At 35.7% G+C, this 14,335-nt stretch overlaps 1 pseudogene; it reads right to left on the reverse strand.

The window, feature by feature from the left end:
* Positions 1–5,147: 5,147 nt before the first annotated feature.
* On the reverse strand, positions 5,148–12,800 carry LOC142632584 (putative xyloglucan galactosyltransferase GT17; annotated as a pseudogene).
* Between the last annotated feature and the right edge of the window lie 1,535 nt (positions 12,801–14,335).

The following is a 14,335-nucleotide window of genomic DNA, read 5'->3' on the forward strand; positions in this document are numbered from 1 at the left end:
AACCAAAAATTTACGTTTTTAATAGGATCGGTAACACCGATAGGATTCTATACGATCCTACGATTCTATACGATTCTACACGATTCTAGTGCAATCTTAAAAGTTTTGGTGAGGTGAGATCATAAAATCGTGCAATCTTACGATCTAGATTGCAATTTTGACAACTATGCTACTAATACTTAAGCTGCCAGTGATGTATGCGTTATAGTTGGTCGTGCATATAGATTCATCTATCATTTTTTCCCCTTATGAAAGATAGATATATCCATCCACCTACATGTATTGTGATTTGTGAGGGTTGTATATATAATTTATATTTATGGTGGTACGTACAAATATTAAAAAATGAAAGAAAGTATAGAATAACTTATAAAAAAGAAAGAAAGTATATACATATAAATATCAGTTACGACTTACAATTAAGAATATGGCTAGACATTGATTTTGTCTTAGTTAGCTCTCGTTTGTATTCTTTAGTTATTTGCCTTTTTCCTACAAAAAAATATAGTTTTTCCTCCATCTCAAACGAAGTCAAATGGATGTTATACACACACACACATATATATAACATCCATTTGAGTCTGTTTGGGATCTACTTATTTTACTGAAACTACCGTAGATAAAGATAAAAGTTGAAATAGTATAGAATAATTTTTGCTAAATGCACACTACTTCTATATTTTATTTCCACTTCTTGTAGGTGTGTAGCTCTAGAGTTTTTAGGATAACTTCATCTTAAAATTTTTAAAATTTTATCCATTTATTTTAAAATGAGTGGATGAGATTTTAGTTTTTATTTTTATTTTTGAGAAGAAAAGTTTGGTATTTATAAATTTAAATAATTGGTGACTATTATCATTCGGCCGAGGGTCCTACTTTAAAAATGCAACTCTTACCTAATAGACGTAAATGCACTTTTAGTCCCTACATTTTGACCCTGTTTCTATTTTGATGCCTACATTTTCATTTCACCACTTTTTCCCTAAACCAATTAATGCATGTTATTTAAGTCCTCACTGTCACCCAACTAACAGAAAATGCTGACATGGCAAACGAAGGTACTGTTGACACAGTAAATGCTGACGTGGCGAATAAAATAATAATAAAAAATTATATTTATTATTTAATAAATGCCACGTCAACAACCAATTAATTTTTTTAATTTATCCATTTTAACAAATTCAAAAAAACAAAAACAAAAAATTAAAATCCGAAAAATACATTAATTTAGATATGTGTTCATCTTCAACAAATGTTAACAAACTCAAAATACCCAAATATGAACAAAATACCAAACCGATTTACAACCACAATATTAATCAATATTAACACACCCAAAATAAATAAAAAAATTTAAACACATGGCTGCCATGCGTTTGTATATCTCCCAATTCCCAATTTCCAATTTCCAAGCATTAATAGATGGGTTGGATGCCACATGCAGGTTTTTAATTAGATTTTTTGGAAGAATTAGTTCTACCCAAAGAACATTCATATGCTCTCTCTCTCTCTCTCTCTCTCTCTCTCTCTCTCCCACAGAAGCCGATTTTCATTTATGGAATTTTAGTTTTCTGGGTTTGTTTTTTGGTGGTTGGTTCTGGTTTATGGATTTATGGGTCTTTGATCTTTCTCTTTTCTTTAACGGATTGAGTGCTTAAGAATGGGACTTCGTCTAGATCAAATCTCAAACTCGGGCTCACTTCAACAATGGAGCTTTATGGACCAATGAAGGCGGCCAACCACGCCGAAATCGAAGACTTCGACACCTCCACTTGAAGACTCGGATTCTTAGGTTCAAAATCTCAGATCTTCGGTTATGGTTTTAGTTTTATATGGGTTTGGGTTCTCAGTTTCATATGGGTTTGTTTGTATTGGGAAGTTGCAAGGATCAGTTGGGTTTGAAGGGATCTTGTTCTAATGGTCTTTGTTTGTTTTGAATTTTTAGTTCTGAAATTTATGGGTTAATTTGTTTTCTAGGTTTGATATTTGTGGGTTTGCTCTAGACCTGTTGTTGGGTTTATGTTTATGTTCTTGCTGGAGATCGGTTTGTGTTTGGTTTAAATTGATTTTGTGTTGGTTTCTCTGAAAGATGAGAAAATCTAGCCTTGAGTTGTGATTTTGTATATCTGGGCTTTTTGGTTTGAGAAAATCTGGGTTTTTTGGTTTGAGAAAATCTGAGATCTGCTACTGGTTTTGTGTTTGTGTTCTTGCTGGAGATCGGTTTGTGTTTGTGTTCGTGTTCTTATGTTTGGTTGACAAGAAAGGGCAAGAAAACGTGAGAAAATCTGACCATGTGTTCTTATGTCTAAAATTTGGGTTTGTGTTCTTTAGTATTCTTGTTGAAGATGAACACATATCTAAATTAATGTATTTTTTGGACTTTAATTTTTTGTTTTTTTTTTTTTGAATTTGTTAAAATTGATAAATTAAAAAAAAAAATTGGTTGTTGACGTGGCATTTATTAAATAATAAATATAATTTATTATTATTATTTTATTTGCCAAGTTAGCATTTACTGTGTCAACAGTACCTCCATTTGCCATGTTAGCATTTTTTGCTAGTTGGGTGATGGTAAGGATTTAAATAACACGCGTTAATTGGTTTAGGGACTAAAAGTGGTGAAATGGAAATGTAGGGACCAAAATAGAAATAAGGTTAAAATGTAGGGACTAAAAGTGCATTTACGCCAACCCAATATGAAGTTCCACATACCTTCTTGTCTTTCCATATTCATTATTGTTTGTCCCAGTTATTGATGCACTAATACACAAAGTTATAAACCTCAGAGGTCAGAGCTACCTCTTGGAATTCACAAAATTTAACAAAACAAAACAAAACAAAACAAAAAAAAACAAAAATTGCAATTCCAACATTTTTCATTCTTTCTAAACTCTATACTCGTATTACTTTGTTAGAATACGTAAAGTTGTATAAAAATACATAGTTAATAGGTGAAAAAATATTTTTGGTCCCTATATTTTGGGCCAATTCTCGATTTGGTTTCTAAATGGATTACGCTCCTAAGTCGGTCTCTAATTTCAGAAAATCGTTTCTTCTTTGGTCCTTGCCGTTAACCAAATAATAGAAAAATCTGAGGTAGCAAATGAAGTGTATAGTGACATGTTAGATGTTGATGTGGCAAATATAATAATATTAAAAAAATTTATTTTGCTTTTAAAAATGACAAGTTAGCATTTTAATTAATAAATAAAAAATTTAACTGAAAAAATTCAAAAAAAAAATTCAGTTTTAAAGATTGAGAAAACAATTTATAGCAACTATTTCAATTTTTTTTTGAACTTTCTTAAGAAACAAATTAACATTACATTAACACCCCTTCTCATTCTAGGTTGGCGTGTTTGTGTTTGTGTTTGTATCAATTTCATTTTCTTATTTCTTTTAAGTTGAACCAAAAAAGAAAAAAAAAAACAAAAATAACTTAATAAATAATTCTTTTTGGCGAGTGTTTTGTGTTTGTATCTTTCTTCTTTTCTTTTTCTTTTCGCGTGTGTTTCCTTCTCATTTTTTTTTTCGTTCAGATCCTCTCTCTCTCTCGGTGTGTATTTGTGTTTGTATCTTTCTTTTTCTTCTTTCTTTGTTCAAGCTTTCGATCCCCCTCTCTCTCTTAATCCCTGACTTTTCTCTCTCTCTCTCTCTAAACCCAACTCTCTAATCTCTGGGTTTTCTAGTTTTTAGTGGGGGTGGGTGGTTGGTAATGGAGGTGGAGATCGGTGGTTGAGGTAGAGATCGGTGTGGCCAAGGGCCTTGGATTGTGGGTTTGGTTGGAGATGGAGATGGTTGGGTTTGGTTGGAGATGGCTGGGTTTTTTTGGATTTTAGTGGGGGTGGGTTGTGGCCATGAAGATCGGTGTGGCTTTGGAGATTGGTGTGGGTCTTGGAATTGGGTTTATAGGTTTGGTTGGAGGTTGGGTTTTTTTTGGGTTTCCGTGGGGGTGGGTGGTTAGTAGGGGAGCTGGAGATTGGTGTGGCCGTGGAGATCAATGTGGTTGTGGAGATTGGTGTGGCTGTGCGTCTTGGCTTCGTGTTTACAAATTTGGGCCTTGATGAGTTTGGTTTCGTGTTTGTGGTTTTTTTTTTTTAATGTGGATTTGTATGTTTATTTCTTTGATTTATTGGGTTTGATTTACTAGAGGTTTGTGGGTTTGATTTCTTGGATTTATTGGGTTTGATTTACTAGATGTTTATGGGTTTGATTTCTTGGATTTCTTGGGTTTGATTTGAGGAAGAACATGAAGCATGAAGTTCATGTTCTGGGAAAGAAGAAGAACACTGTTCTTCCGAAAAAATAATGGAAAGCAAAAAAATATATATATATATTTAAGGTGTTTTTCAAAATTTTATTTAATAATTTGTTTTTTAATTTTCTAAGGTGGCTTTTTTATTTATTAAAATGTTGACATAGATGCTGACGTGGTATTTATTAATGTTATTTTAATAGCCACATCAACATCTAATATGCCACCTATGCACTCCGTTTGCCACCTCAGATTATTCTGTTACTAGGTTGACGGCATGAACTAAAATAAAAACGATTATCTAAAATCAGAAACTAAATTAGGAGAAAAATCAATTTAGGGATGAAATTAAAAATCGGCTCAAAACGTAGGGATCAAAATTGTATTTTCGCCTAGTTAATATTGTAATTGTGTAAATTTAAACTAACTCTATTTATTTTTATTTTACATTTAATTTTTAATTCTTTCTTTACGTATTCTAATGATGAAGAAAGAAAGTGGGTGATAGTTGTTATATGTAAAGACAAATAAAAAAATGAAGAAAAATTAAAATTTAATAAAATATTGTGTAAAATAAATAATTCAATGTGAGATGTTTTGAAAAGTGAAATATGTAAAATAGAAAAATGTAGGTTTTTATCTTAGAATAGTCAAGAATTTTTTCATGAGCTGATCCGAATGTCTGTGAGACGGTTCAAATTTATAAGTACTATGAAAAGAAAAGGAAAAAAAGATGGTGTGAGTCAGTAAAATAATAGTAAACTCATTCATTAAGATTTTATTTAGATAGGAATACATGTAACCATTGTTTTGGTAATTGGGTAAGAATAATTTAGAAGAAGAAGAAATTGTTAATAAGAGAAGTAGGAAGGTATTCAGCAAAAAAAAAAAGAAAAAAAGAGAGGTAGGTAGGTAGGCTAGGAGGCGTCCAACAGATGAAGTTGGTTGGACCATGCAGAAAGAGCAACATCCACAGCATCTTCGAATCCAAGGTGGTGGTCAGTGACAGTGGCATTGGGATGCGCATAGGTGAGGGTAGGTATCAAATCAATAACCCTTTCACGCATTTTCTTCAGAGTGTTTTTGTGAATCTTCAAAGGCTCATCTTCAATGCTGTCAGTATGATCGTGATCATCTTCTATTCTATATACACCAAGTACGTCTTCCAATCACTAGGTCAGTACCACGCATACTGTGTCCAAGCATTATGAGGCGAAAAGAATACTGGAATACAACCCCGTTAGTTAAGCATCGAATGTTGAACGGCGTGTGAATGAGTCACATGGTGCTTGTAAACAAAATTCGGACTTTCTCATCACATTCAACACCTCCATCGGTTTGTGGCACTTGTAATAACTCGCAACGACTTGATTGGTGACACTGAGAGAATCTTGGCTCTAATGGCCGCCTTGTCTGTGTCTGAACCCTTACGTGGGGCCCTATGAAGGACCACAAGTGGGGCCTCTTGGCTTCCCTCATCTTCTTCTGCCACCTCATCATCACTTCATCCTGCTTAAACTTGATTGGGTGAAAATATAAAGGGTATGGAATTCTGTGTTGCCTCGACCCACCTCTCCAAGGATGTCTTTCTACGGTCAGCACCGACATGTTTTTGACAGCTGGCAGGTTTAGGAGTCTGTTTGCTCCGTTGTCGGTCCTCATGGAAATTCCATGCCGTTCTTCCTAACACCATGAAGTGGTCTTTCCCCTTCTGATTTCGCCATGTCTCTTGATTTTCTATGTATTCAGCTAATCGAACGGCTAAGGAGTCCCTTGCTTTTCGATCAGACTCACGGGCTGCATGCACTGTTTTAAAAATCGGACCGGACCGACTGGTTTAACCGGGAAAACCGGTGCAGTCCGGTCCGGTTAAATGCCTCAAAACCGGTCAACAATCGGTCAAAAACCGAAAATTTTGAAAAAAATGGTTTGATTCTCGGTTCGGTTTTTAAAACCATGGCTGCATGTACTGGATGCGTAAAGGCCACCATAGAAGGGAAGAACAAGTTGGCACGCTTGGGATCCCACATGCGACATGGGTGGTTCTCCACACGTGCGTGGAAAACCATCTCGGCTATGAATTGGTAGGTAGCGAACCATGTTGAGGTTGAGGAATTATTATTATTATTATTATTATTATTATTATTATTATTATTATTATTATTATTATTATCAGTAGCAGCAGAAGAAGAATATTCTTGTGGAAGTGGCCAAAGAGGTTGGCCTAGGCCACAATTGGCTACGTAGGGGCATATGTTGGTGTAGATGTTGAGGTTATGGCAATCTTTGAGAAGACCCAAGTTGAACTCGACTGACAATGAGTATACATACACTGACACGTTTTCAAGATTGTAGGTGGGAATAATATTGGCGGCAGATTTTGTGTCATTGACTAATGTGTAGTGAGTGTCAAGATTGCAGGTGGGAATAATATTGGCGGCAGATTTTGTGTCATTGACTAATGTGTAGTGAGGAGGAAGGGACCGGTCCTAAAGTTGGGTGTATGTTTCTTGTGGACAACCTTCGTCTTCTATTTGTTGCTCCTATTTCTGTTGCTACAGCTGCTGCAGTTTTTTCTATTCCTTCCCTTGCACTTTGGCATGCTCGACTTGGTCACGCATCTTCCTTTCAGGTACAACAATTAGCTTCTAGAGATTTATGAAGTTTAGTGTCTACAGAAAATTTTGATTGTGTTTCTTGTTAGTTAGGAAAACAACTAGTTTTACCTTTCAATACTAGTGAATCAATATCCACTGATATCTTTAACCTTATTCATTCTAATGTTTGGGGGCTTCCTCAGTCTCTAGTATTGGTGGATCTCGATATTTTGTTGTCTTTGTTGATGATTACTCTCGCTATAGCTGGATTTTTAATATAAAACATCGTTTTGAATTATTGCAAGTATATTCTAATTTCGCAAAAATGGTTGAAACTCAGTTTTCCAAACCCATCAAAATATTTCAATCTGATAATGCTCTTGAATACACTCAATCTGCTTTCCAAGCTATTTTGCATTCCTATGGCACTGTTTATCAACTAACTTGTTCAGGTATCTCTCAACAAAATGGTAGAGTCGAACGAAAATTTCGTCATAATAATCGCATTCCCAATCCTGTCATCCAAAATAAAACTCCATATGAGCGCCTCTTTGGGTCATTTCCAAATTATCATCACCTTCGCTTCTTCGATTCTGCCTGTTTCATTCTTCTTCAGCCACATAAGCATAACAAACTTGAGTCTTGGTCAAGGCTATGTTTTTTTCTTGGCTATGACGAAACTCAAAAGGAGTATCGGTGTTATGATCCAATTTCTCATCGTCTTCGTATCTCCCGCAATGTTGTCTTTTGGGAACATTACCTTTTTGTCGAGCTGTCTCACTTTCGTGTCTCCCTATCTTCCTCCTCTGTCTTAGATCTTTTTCCAGATAAGACACATATTTCTTCTGTAGTTGCTCCTGATCCTCCTGTATATACTCTTGATTCTTCTGTAGACTTCTTTGTCCAACCACCAGATATCATTGATCCCTTTCCTAGTTCACCTTTTAATGAACAGGTGGAAGATGAGCTACCCAACCCCAACCATGAGCTTGGGTCCCTTGCTTCTGCTCTGCCTGAAGATCTTGCACCTCGTTACTCGACTTGGGTAAGATCCATTCCTGTACATTTATTTGACTATTATTGTTACACTGCCCTTGCTACACTACACGAGCCTCACACCTATCGTGAAGCTTCCACTGACCCTTTATGGCAGATTATTATGAAAGAGGAATTTGATGCATTATTTAAAAACCATACTTGGGATCTGGTGACACTCCCCCCTAAGAAATTTGTGGTTGGTTGTAAGTGGATCTACAAGATTAAGACTTGCTTGGATGGGTCCATTGAGTGCTACAAAGCTCGTCTTGTTGCAAAAGGTTTTACATAGGAGTATAGGATTGATTATGAAGAGATCTTTGCTCCAATTGCTCGTATCTTATCTGTTCGTGCCCTCTTAGTTGTTGCTTCTGCTAGTAAATGAGACATTTTTCAAATGGATGTCAAAAATGCATTCCTTGATGGGGATTTAAGTGAAAAAGTTTAAATGCAACCTTCTCCTGGTCTCTCTGTTGAATCAAACAAGGTTTGTCACCTTCGACGTGCACTTTATGGCCTTAAACAAGCTCCATGAGCTTGGTTTGCCAAATTCAGCTCTACCATCTCTCACTTGAGTTACATGGCCAATCATTATGATTCTGCCTTATTTCTTCGTCGCACTGACAAAGACACTATTTTAATTCTCCTATATATGGATGATTTGATCATAACTAGTGATGACCTTAGTGACATTCAAGAACTCAAGGATTTTCTCAGTCAGCAATTTGAGATGAAAGATCTTGGACATCTCAACTACTTCTTGGGTCTTGAAATCACTCATTCTACAGATGGACTTTACATTACTCAACCCAAGTATGCCTCTGAACTCTTGTCTTGAGCTAGACTCACTGATAGCAAGATTGTTGACACTCCAGTTAAGTTTAATGTGCATCTGACTCCCTCAAGGGGTAAACCATTGTCTAATCCCTCTCTTTACAGACGCTTGGTTGGTAGCCTAGTTTATCTCACTATTACTCATCCAGATATTTCCTATGCTGTTCACCAGGTGAGCCAGTATCTGTCTGCTTCACGATCGACTCACTATGTTGCTGTTCTGTGCATTCTTCGATACCAAAAGGGCACTCTCTTCTATGGTCTTTTCTATTCTGCTCAGTCTCCTCTTATTCTCCGTGCATCTTCTGATGCTGATTGAGCAGGAGATTCCACTGATCGCAGGTTCACCACTGGTTATTGCTTTCTTCTTGGTTCTTTTCTAATTTCTTGGCAAAGCAAGAAACAAACTCATGTGGCCCACTCTAGTACTGAAGTAGAATATCGTGCCCTTGCTGATACCACATTTGAGCTTCTTTGGCTACGATGGCTTCTCAAAGACTTAGGCGTGTCTACATCCTCTACTACTCCTCTTTATTGTGACAACAAGAGTGCCATTCATATTGCTCACAATGATGTCTTCCATGAACGGACTAAACACATCGAGATCAATTGTCATTTTATCCATTATCATCTTGTTCATGGTGCTCTCAAGCTAATCTCAGTCTCTTCACCAAGTCACATCCTATGGGACGCCTTTGTACTTTGGTTGGCAACCTCAAGTTGGTCTCACATCCACCTTTAGTTTGAGGGGGACTGTTAACGTGTATAGTGTTATGGGCTTTAGGCCCAACTAGATTACTTGTATATCACACATTCTTATACTACTCTCTTACTTGTACTGCACTCATATGCCTCCTATATAAAGGCACTCATGTGTATTCTTTCATAGTGAAATATAATACAATTATTCAGTATTTCTAACAGGTGGGAACCAGAAGAAAAATACAAGGAACCATGCTAAGAGAAAGACAAAAAGGCAAACATTGAACCTCAATTTGTTTTGAGTATTCATGGTGGATGTGAAGTATTAGGTTTCTTTGTTTTTGGACAATTTCTCTGTTTCCTCCTCCGTCCATAGAGTAGTACTTGCAGGTGCCTGCTTTCTGGAAAACATGGAGAGAGAGAGAGAGAGAGAGAGAGAGAGAGAGATTAATTGGAGCGGTGAGGAAATTTTTTTTTTTTTTCGCTTTTGTAGAAAATCACAGTGTTATTACTGTTGTAGTTGGGGTTTTTCTTTTTCTTTTTTGTTGATAGGGTTGTACTTTCGACTTTAGAGGGGACTTTTAATATAAGAAGCTCTAGAATCGAGAGAGAGAGAGAGAGAGAGAGAGAGAGAGAGAGAGAGAGAGAGAGAGAGAGCAATGTTGGGTGGTGAGAAATTTAGAGAAAAGTCAGGGTAGAGAGCTTCAATAAGACAAAAGGCTCCGTTTCTAAGTACATGCAATTCTTTATGTGTCACTGTGTTGGCTGGTGAGAAATTCATGAATAGGGAAAAGTCAAGGTAGATAGCTTCAATAAGACAAAAGGTTCCGTTTCTAAGCACATGCAGTCCTTTACGTGTCACTATCTTTTGATAAAAGATTTTTTTTTTCCTTTTAACGTTATTTTTTAAATATTTTAGTTAGTTGTCAGGTTTGAAAAACTATATAGCAAACTAACATCTCGAGACTCTAAAACTCGAGTTCAGATTTGAACTCAAGTTTCTATGACTCGAATTGCATGTGATGGCAGGCTGAGGTGGAAAAAAATCCACGTGCAAATCGAGTATTTAAAACTCGAGTTCCTGTTCTTTCCACACCTTAATTCTTTTGTTCTTCCTTCCACATCTGAGTCTTCCTTTCAGATCTGAGTCTTCTTCTTCCTGCCTAATCTGGTCCTTTGTTCTTCTTCCTCTCCTCCTCTTCTTTTTCTTCTTCTTCTTCTTCCTTCCTAATCTGTTCCTCCGTTCTTTGTTCTTTTGTCCCTGTGTTCTCTGTTTCTCTATTCTTGCCCGATCTGATTTGTGTTGGTCTGTTTCAAACTCGAGTCTATAAGACTCGAGATCTATATGGCAAGAAACCCAGATCAACAAGTGGAATTCGAGTCTTTGAAACTCAAAATTTAGATTGAAATCGAGTCTCTAAAACTCGAAATGCTAGTTTGCAATATTGTTTCTCACCCATGTCAACTTATTATATTCTTTCCCTTACTAACGCTATCCTGCAAATTTCCTCTTTGATAAAAATAGCGCAACTAGGGCGCATAATTTAGTCAACAATTAAAAAAATAAAAAGTAAATCCATCTAATTATTAAAGGGTTTTACTAATGCATGCTTTTAGGTTTTACTAATGTATATTCTTTAAAAACTTTTTATGAAAAAATGATTAACTGTTTTAATAGCTTTTTTTTATTCCTCATAAAAACTTTATAAAAATGGATGATTAATGTATGTCGGACCCTAATGGCACACATTAACTAGACCCAATTACTAATTACATTCACATCTTTTTTTATCTTGGTAGTTCAGTCAAAATCTATAATATACTATAAATATAAAACCCAAAAATGTTTAACACACAATATTTTGTTACATGATCTATATTTATACCATCCTTTATAGTATTATTATATTATGTATATAAAACTTGAATCTGAACAATTGTAAATCAATAACAAGTGTCTTTCGATTAATCTTATCATATTTTACCACGAGGCTAGTAAGACCTCGCAATTTTACACTTTAACCGCAACATTTAACAAAAGCCGATGGAAATGTCTTAAAACTTAAAACTTAAAAACTTGGAGGACTAAAATGAATGAAAAGGTGAAAATTAGAGAGTAGATTTCGCATTTTAGCATAAACACAATCATAATAAATGCTTATTAATAATAACACTTCTCAAATTCAACATTTAATAAACAAACACAATCAAAATAATTGTCCTTTAATAACTGTCATAATTATAAAATTTCATATTTTCATACAAAATAAAAGTGAAAATCATTCACTTTTAGATAAAATTGAACTTTCTCATGCATTGCATGAGTTGCTAACCAGTTATATTACATTATTATATTATAAAAATGGCAAAAACCACATTTTTGTCTCTACATTTTCACGCGATTCTCACTTTGGTCCCTAACTTTTATTTCCACCGCTTTTAGTCCCTATCCTGGAAAACGCGTCTCGTTTTTGTCCCTGCCGTTACATCAAAGACGAAAAATGCACACGTGGCAAACGGGGTGCACTATTGGCACACTAAAAGCTGACGTGGCCATTAAAATAAAAAAATGTTATTTGGCATTAAAAAATGCCACATCAGCATCTAAATTAAAAAAAATTAATTTTAACTAAATAAAAAAAAATTAAAAATAGAATTAAAAACCAAAAATCACATGAATTGAGCTCTAAGTGTGTCTTGAACAAGAACAACAGAAACACAAACCCAGAAACAGGATCACAAACCCAAATACAAGATCAAAAACCCACATGATCTTCACAAAGTCCATAATTGAATAACTAATCAGCAATACAACACCAAATTCTCCAGCAAATCAAACCCATAAACCTATATTTTCTTAAGAAACAAACACAAAACAAACCCAAAAAAATTTAGCTCAAATACAAATTCATAAATCCCAAAGCCCCCTTTTCTCAAACCCAACAAAATCATCAAAGACCCATAACAGGCCACACCCAAAATTTGGGTTTGTTTTCACTCACTCTCTCTCTAGCAGCTATGAGTGAGAGAAGTTTTAGTGGGATTTTTTTTTTTGTTCTGGGTTTGATTGGAGGAGGGATGGTGATGGCGGAGAATGATCAGGAAGCGAGTGGTACCAAGTCGAAGTCGAAGTTTGTGTGGAAGACTCCGGCGGCGGTGGCGATGAATGGTGACGATGCCCATTCTACTTCTCCTGTAATGATTGGTGCCTCGCTTGATTCTTGGCCAGCTCTTTCCGATGCGGCCGCAGTGGTGGCGGCAGGAGGAGCAGCCTCAAAGCCTTGAGGTAGAGGTTGGAGAGCGATCCAATGGCATCGTGACAGGCGGTCAGTGAGTTTCGAGAGAGAAGTCAGGAAATTTTGCTTTAGCTCCACCATTGCTAGGTGGGTTGATATTGAAGGAAAAATTCTGGTTTTGCATCTCATGCAAAACCCACAGCGGAAGCAACGAACAAGGATCTATTTCATTCATGATTGATAACGTGCATTACATAAATTTCAGAATTTAAGAACAAGATAGCGTACCTTGGGGTGGAGAAATTCAAAACAAAGATTAGAAGCACTTGGGAACACTTTTAATCTTCACTCCAATTCCACTTTACGCCCAAGATGTGTGGTCTCTCAATCAGTTTTCCAAAGGGAGAATGAAAGTGTGTCTCACACTCTCTCACACACCGTGTCTTTTTTCTTTTCTAATCTCTTCACTTAAAAATTCTGTATGTTTCTCCCTTTATAACTAACTGATTATCTAATTGGGTTGCCTATTGGGCCTTTCCAATTGGGCTTTAGTGTGTGGCTTGAAGTGGGACCAAAACGGACCAATAAGACACTAGCTCCAATGGGCCTTGGGCTTTTTCCGTCAACTCTTGACAAGTCCAAAGTTACCATTAATTATATTTAATACCACTATATAAATATAATTGCACTCTAGGCCTTATTAATAAATTATATCCCAAGACTTTATTATACACGTAACCCCTTCATAAAATATTCGTAGTAACACAAAGTCATAAACGTAGACTGCCACTTTGTAAATTACTACATCTTATCCTTGAGTACCCGGTTTAATTCTTTAAAGTTATTCATTATATATTTATGAAATTTAATTTCATAAATATATACTTTAGTAATTTCTTACTAAGGTGGTTAGGCCTAACTCTCTGAATAACTGAACCCATTAAACTTATCTCAAGGGAATATTTTATATCTCCATCAAGAGACTATAAATTCCATCTTGAGAATATATGTTCCATCAACACTAAATGTGGCTGCCCAACATACTGAGGTTTTGACCGTCACTTCAGATCTCACTCCTGATATATCAAAGCAACCTACACTTCATGATCAGGTCCATTATTCTCTCAGGATTAAGAGTTCATGCAAATAGAAGTCGTGAGATTTATTATTCATTTGACAGTCGTTAGAAGAATAATAAATCTCACAGCGGTCCTGTTCAATATGTTTTAACTCTTAAAACATATCAACATATTAACTAGAAGCTTCCACTTCCATGATCAAGACAAATCATCTTAGTTGACACGTTATAGTCTTCGCAGATGAATTGCCTAATTTCATCACTGACTACGAACTATTAATTCTGAGTTTACAAAAAACTTGTGATTTACATCTTCTGTGACTTTTCACATAAATCTCATACAATGCATCTCATGGACTATATGATAATGTCCCATATTCATGTTACCATTATTTTAGATAATAATAAAATAACTTTATCAATCACAATATTAAGTCATACATCATGTCATACATAATGTCATACATAATATCATACATAGCATCATACAATAGGATTTAAGGGCACTAATCCTAACAATCTCCCACTTGCCCTAAAGACTATTGTGCACTAATCTAACTCTCATTCCCTCCAAATGTGACTCGAAAGTCCTTTGAGG

The sequence above is a fragment of the Castanea sativa genome, chromosome 4 (assembly GCF_040712315.1).
Source record: "Castanea sativa cultivar Marrone di Chiusa Pesio chromosome 4, ASM4071231v1".
NCBI classification, from domain to species: Eukaryota; Viridiplantae; Streptophyta; class Magnoliopsida; order Fagales; family Fagaceae; genus Castanea; species Castanea sativa.